This window comes from Astatotilapia calliptera, chromosome 8 (assembly GCF_964374335.1).
Source record: "Astatotilapia calliptera chromosome 8, fAstCal68.1, whole genome shotgun sequence".
NCBI classification, from domain to species: Eukaryota; Metazoa; Chordata; class Actinopteri; order Cichliformes; family Cichlidae; genus Astatotilapia; species Astatotilapia calliptera.
The window spans coordinates 9,502,940-9,510,231 of record NC_137429.1 but is presented as its reverse complement, the minus strand read 5'-3'; positions in this window follow the sequence as shown (position 1 = coordinate 9,510,231).

The following is a 7,292-nucleotide window of genomic DNA, read 5'->3' as shown; positions in this document are numbered from 1 at the left end:
CCATCAAATATATGAAGCAAGACGTATGGAATTATGTAGCAAACCCACTTTGAGATCCCTCAAAGCCACCATTTGGCCACCATCTCAGTGTGCTTCGTGTAGTCTCCTGAAATGGTTTTCACTTCACAGATGTGCCTTGTCAGGGTTCAGTTGTGGAATTTCTTGCCTTCTTAATGGGATTGGGACCATTAGTTGTGTTGTGTAGAAGTCAGGTTGGTACACAGCTGATAACTGTTAAAATTCATATGACAAGAACCAGAGTCCATTATTACTTTAAAAACTGAAGGTCAGTTAATCTGGAAAATTGCAAAAACTTTGAACTGTGGGAATTGCCTTTTATAGTCAAATAGCTGCTAAGAAACCATTACTAAGGACAAGTAAAAAGCAGGTGAGACCAAGAAACACAATGAATGGACATTAGATCAGTGGAAATCTTTGGTCTGATAAGTCCAAATTTGAGGTCTTTGGTTCCACCTGCTGTGTCTTTGTGCAATGCAGAAATGATGAACAAATGGTCTCTACATGCCTAGTTCACACTGTGAAGCATGGAGGAGGAGGTGTTATGGTGTGTTGGAAGACACACTGAACAAGCATGGCTACCACAGCATCTTGCAGCAACATGCCATCCAGTTTGCATTTAGTTGGACCATCATTTATTTTTCAACAGGACAATGACCCCAAACACACCTGCAGGCTGTGCAAGGGCTATTTGACCAAGAAGGAAAGTGATGGAGTGCTGCGCCAGATAGCCTGGCCTCCACAATCACCTAACCTAAACCCAGTCTAGATGGTTTGGGATGAGATGGGAAAACAAGGTGAAGGCAAAAGGACCAACAAGTGCTCTGCATCTCTGGGAACTCCATCAAGACTGTTGGAAAACCATTTCAGGTGAATACCTCATTAAATTCATCGAGAGAATTCCACGAGTGTGCAAAACAAGGGTGGCAATTTCGAACAATCTAAAATATAAAACATGTTTTGAATTATTTCACACTTTTTATGTTTACTACATAATTCAGTGTGTTCACTCGTATTTTGATGCTTTCAGTGAGAATAAACAATGTAAATAGTCGTGAAAATAAAGAAAAACCATTAGATAATATGTGTGATGATGTTTCTGAACACTCAGTGTCACGGGAGCCTGGAGGCTAATGTAAGAACTACGACCCAAAAGCCGATTCAAGCACAGGGGAAAGTGATGAGATTTCAACTAGATTTATTTGCTTAAACACAGGAATTAATGGCAACACAAAGGCGGGATTCCTGGCGTAAAGGTGATCTAGACAAAACTGTGGGAGGAAGGAGGTTAGAGATGATGCAGGGGACGCTAGACTGGTCTTGGTGTGTGGAGTGTAAACTGCTCTGGGGGAGGTGAACGCCCAGCTGAGCTCCTAGAGTGGTGAGTGAGTAGGTTGAAGTGATGAATGATGCAACCATGAGCAGTGAAGTGTGCGTGATAAACGGGGACATTGCCGTGGAGACCAGAGTCCAGGAGCAACTAGAAGCACAGAGTAGATCAAGTAAACACGAGATTTTAATGAGCATGAAACAAGGAGAACTGTTATCAACGTGAGGTTAGCTGATGAAATGACAAAGGAGAGAAGATGATGCTTACCTAAAATATGTCTCCTGATTGCTTGGGGATCAAGAATAGGTGAACTGAGCAGGTGGCATGATGAGGGCTCTGCCCCAGGACTGATATGAGATGAACACAGGGTGGGCATGGAAAAAACACTGGACTTCACCTGGACCATGACCAGTGTTGGGCAAGTTAGTTTGAAAAAGTAATTAATTATAGTTACTAGTTACTTCTTCAAAAAAGTAACTGAGTTAGTAACTGAGTTACAGGATTCTAAAAGTAATTAATTACTTGAAAAGTAACTATTGCGTTACTTTAAAAAAAGTTTAACCCTCTGGGGTCCAGTTGTTATGTACATCCTGACAGTATCAGAGAGAGAGGACAACTAAGAAAACCAAAGGCATCCCGGAGTTTGGCACGAAGGGCATTACTACCAAAAATCATAATCTCGGTTTTCTTCTCATTAAGGATAAGAGAATTCGACAACAACGACTTCTTGGCCTCAGACATGCATTCTCGGAGGCTATTCAGAGACAGAGCAAGATCGTCGTTTAGCTCAAAATAGAGCTGGATATCATCTGCATAATAGTGATAAGCAATATGGTATTTCTCAAAGATGGCACTTAAAGGAAGCAAGTATAATGAGAGAAGGGTAGGGCCCAGCACAGATCCCTGGGGGACACCACAGCAAACAGGTACAGCCGAGGAAGAGGATGTAGCCAGATGTACCGTAGAGAGCCGATTGGAGAGATAGGATTTAAACCAATCCAGGGCAGCGCCCTTGATGCCTACAGTGTGCTCAAGTCTCGCTAATAAGATATTATGGTCAACCATGTCAAATGCCGATGATAGATCCAAAAGCACTAAGACTGAGGGGCGTCCATTGTCAGCCATTAGTAGGAGATCATTGAAAACACGAAGCAATGCTGATTCTGTGCTGTGATGTTGTTTGAAGGCCGATTGAAATTTATCATTTATATTATTCTCATCAAGGTAGGTCTGCAGTTGGAGCAGAACCACCTTCTCAAGTATTTTAGCCAGAAAGGGAAGCTTAGAAATTGGCCTAAAATTGGCAAAATCACTAAGCTCAAGGTTCCTTTTTTTTAGAACAGGTTGGATTATGGCATGCTTGAGAGCTGAAGGTACATAGCCAGAAAGCAAGGAGAAGTTCAATATGGACAATAAACAAGGTCCAATTACACTGAAACAATCCTTAACAATACGGGATGGGAGAGCATCATGTACACAGTTAGTATTGTTCAGTTTATCAATTAGACGCTTCAGAGTGGAGAGAGAAACGGGTTCAAATTGATAAAAAGTGGCCGAACAATCAGGAGTAGACATACAATCAGTCACCAGAGGAAGAGTAGATCTAAGGGATAAAACTTTATCTAAAAAATAGTTTGAGAATTTTCCACAAAGACCCGGGGAAGACAGCAGTGGCATAGAGGGACGGGGGTTCACCACAGAGTTAAAAATTTTAAATAGAATTTGTGGATTATCACCATTAGTGGTAATAATTTTAGAGAGAAAAGCCGCTTTAGCCGTTCTGGCAGCAGTTTGGAACTTCGAGCGGCTAATACGTAAAATATCATAAGAAGACTGAAGTCTATCACTCCTCCACTTCCTCTCATCACGCCGACATATACGTCGTAGGGCACGAACAGAATCATTTAACCAGCATTGTGAGAAAGTTCTAGGGCGTTTCATTTTGATGGGTGCAACAATGTTAAGAATCGAGGAACAGGTGGTAAAAAGAGTATTAGTAGAGTTCTCAAGTGTGTGTGGGGAAGAACAATCCAGCATACTAAATGGGGAGTTAACAAAAGACGTAGTAAAGTTGACCACAGTATTGGCATTAATAGTGCGCGTAGGATAAAGAGGAGAGTTTAGGTATTGTCCAGTATCACCCAGGTCTACATCGAAGATGACCGGGGAATGATCAGAGAGACCAGTATTCCTGATTTCCCTAATGCAAATGTCCACATTGAATGAAAAAACCAAATCAAGGGTGTGGCCTTGAACATGGGTAGGCTCATTCACCCACTGAATAAGATTAAAAGAATCAGTCAGCACAAGAAAGTCTTTAGCCAATTGGTCATTCATACAGCAGACATGAATGTTAAAATCTCCAGAAACAATAACAGAATCATATTTAAAAAGAACGGATCCCAAAAAATCAGCAAATTCAGAGATAAACATCTTATGATATTTAGGCGGACGATAGACCACGACACACAAAGTGGTCCGAGAGCCCGTCAGTTCCAATAGCTGAACTTCAAAACTGGAATAGGTTGGAGAGGATAGCAGCCGTGCATCATGTTTATTATTGAAAACGAGGCTAAGCCTCTGTCTGTCTGTCTTCCCTGTGGCTCCTTTTCCTTTTTTTCCTGAGCCCCAAGGATCAGATGATCTTTCATGAACAGGACTTGGTGATAGTGGGAGGAAAACTAACAGGAAGAGTCCTTTAGCAAAACAGACTATCTGCTGTGATTGGTGGGAGGAGAGAGAAAGAAAGAGGAAAGAGAGAGAGCAAAGGACAAAAAGCCTGACAAGACAACAACCTGTATGAGACAGAAGACAAATGTCAGTGACTTGCAGTAGTGGCTGATCATCAAGAGGGAAAAGGAATGGAGAAGAAATGCTGAGTGCATCATGGGAAGTTCCCTGAGCCCATTACAGTATAACTGACTGAGCACAACCTATAAGCTTTACTCAAAAGGAAAGTTTGAAGCCTAATCTTAAAAGTAGAGAGTGTCTGTGTCAGGAATGTAAACACAGGAGAGTTCATCTTACTTAGACTGTGTAACCAAATCCAAAAAGGCTCTATGACCTACAATGAATTTAATAACCTTTGTTTTATAACAGTATGTGTTAAACATTGATTTGATATTCATTCTGCTTTATTAGTCTATGATGGGATGAAGTCTAAACTCATTTGCTTTGTACATGATGACTTTGACTAGAAAGGACTAGTTTATACGATGTGTAAATATCTAATTTGAACACTATATAAACTATTTCCTGTACAGTTACTTCAACTTATTCTAACCTGTTATGACTCCTGGAATTACAAAATCTTAAAGAACTATTACATGCAATCTGTGAACCTGGTCTCTGTTGGTAGTTGTACCTTTACAGCTCTGCTGTTACCCACCAAACAAAAACTCACTGAAAAGATTATATTTTGCTGGAAATTAAAACAATGTTGATTTTCTTTTTGTCAACTAAAAAAATGCCAACCACTTCCAGTGAAAACAAAAGACACATGTTGGAATTTTAAAAGCAGCAGCTTGCTGTGATATGGACATCTGATAAATGTTAACGTTTGAAATGTCTTCAGCCTTCTTCTGTCTTCAGCCTCGTGAAGACAGTCCTCTGAAGTACTGGGGTGTCAACAAAATACCTCTCAGCCCCATGTAGCAGTGTGGAAAGTGAAAGGCTTTTTAGCTCAGTGTCACACATTATAGATGAAAACAGAAACAGTCTGACTGCTGATAATGCAGAAAAGCTACTTTTCTTAAAAAAACCCCAAAACCCTGCCACTCACTTTTTCTCTCCATTAAGTGAGTCATCTTAGACTTGATGTTAATAACTACCTCAGTTGCACTGACTGCCACAGTTCTATGTCAGTGGATTTTGTTAGTTTATTCAAATATTGTGCACTAAATAGCAAAGATGTTTATTAATGCCCCTTGTGTTGTCCAAAGCGGCAGAGTTTACAATAAACTGAAAAAAATACTTGAGTTGCACTGTCACTGTTTAAATTTTTGTTAAATTATAGGACTAAAGCTGTTACCTGTAAATTTAAATCATGTTTTTATTAAGTACTCGGTATCGGTATCGGCGAGTACTGAAATGCAAGTACTCGTACTCGTTTCCAAAAAAGTGGTATCGGTGCATCCCTAATGTGGAGTGACCGTGTCAATAAGGCGATAAGCTGATGGCAGAAATACCGGTGAGATTACACGTTTTATTCGTAAACTGTGTGATCACTTGGATGCTCGTTTTCCAGAGGATAAACTAAAGGAGTGGTCTGCATTTGACATTGAGGCATTGAGCTCAGACGTCAGCTTGAGTATGGAACAGCAGACATTGCCATGCTGGCAAAGAAGTATGAGGCCATTTTCCATCACTCACATTCTGTGGAGGTCATTAACAGTGAAAATGCTGAATTCAAGTACATAATGAGGCAAAACTTAAACACGAGTCAATCAGTACATTCTCAGATATATTGGCTGCAACAGTAAAATATGAGGAGCTAAAACACATCCCACAGCTTGTGGATATTTGTGCTACATTTCAAGCATCCAGTGCAGATTGTGGAAGAGGCTTTAGTTTAATGAATCGTACCAAAACAGCATCCAGAAATTGTCTTGAAGTGGACCATTTGGACCAGCTGATGTGCATGAAGTCAAAGCTGCAAGCAGACGAGGCCATCAACCTGGACAACATCTACAACCACTGGAGACGTGAGAAGGACAGACGGGAAAATTAGGGTGAAATTTAAGTTCTTAATCAGTTTAGTGCTTATTCTAGTGTCATTTATTAAGAATTTTCATGTATAATGGTTAATAGTCATTAAATGCTATTACCATGAGTAGTAGAATTTGTAATAAAAACTGTGTAATTATATATTTTGCAGAGTTAATGGAATTTTCAAATATCACATCCTTGCGCTATAGGCCACATGTGCAAAATGTGAAAGTTTTAATGTAAACAAAATTTTATCTCTAAAAGATGTACATGCCTCAATTATTCCAGAGCAGGAGCCCCACCCTGACAACACATTAAGAGTCATTCTACACATCTGTTCATGCAGTCCACTCTAACTACTTAACAGGTAACTTCCATATGTCTTCCTTCCACACTGTGTTATTGTTCAAGTAGAATGCAGAGCTCTAACTGCCTTCACACACCCAAGATCTTATTTCTTCCAGCTGTCACTCATTTCTTCAAAGTATGGATCAGTGCCATTATGGCATGTAGTATTTGTGAGTGGTTCATGGGTGTGCCCAATGAAGGTGTTTCTTTTTAGTTTTTGTGAACGTGTACATTTGCATGTGAGATTTTACTGTTTGTCATGTGGTAGAGCAACAACACTAAACTGATGAAGAGGAAAAACCAGTCAGGCCAGTAAGGAACCTGCAACTTATTACTGAAACTTAGAAACCTGAAATCTGCTTTGTCTAACTTCTGTAGTTAACTTCTGAGGCCATCACAGGGCAGTTGTGGAGCTGTTTTGCAAAGAAGAACAGGCAAGGATTTCAGTCTCTAGATGTGCAAAGCTGGTAGAGACATACCCTAAAAGACTGGCAGCTGCAATTGCAGCAAAAGGTGGTTCTACAAAGTATTGACTCAGGGGGCTGAATAATTACACACACCCCACTTTTCAGTTATTTATTTGTAAAAAAATGTTTGGAATCATGTATGATTTTTGTTCCACTTCTCACGTGTACACCACTTTGTGTTGGTCTTTCACGTGGAATTCCAATAAAATTGATTCATGTTTGTGGTTGTAATGTGACAAAATGTGGAAAGGTTCAAGGGGGCCGAATGCTTTTGCAAGCCACTGTATATAGGCCTTTAGATTCATGTTTGAGCAGTGTCATTTGGCTCAACCAGTAAGTAGCTAGAAGAACTGGTAAGAGCCATTAACAGATGTAATACTTATTTAAAAGTTTTAAACAAAGGGAATGTCCACAGGTTAGAC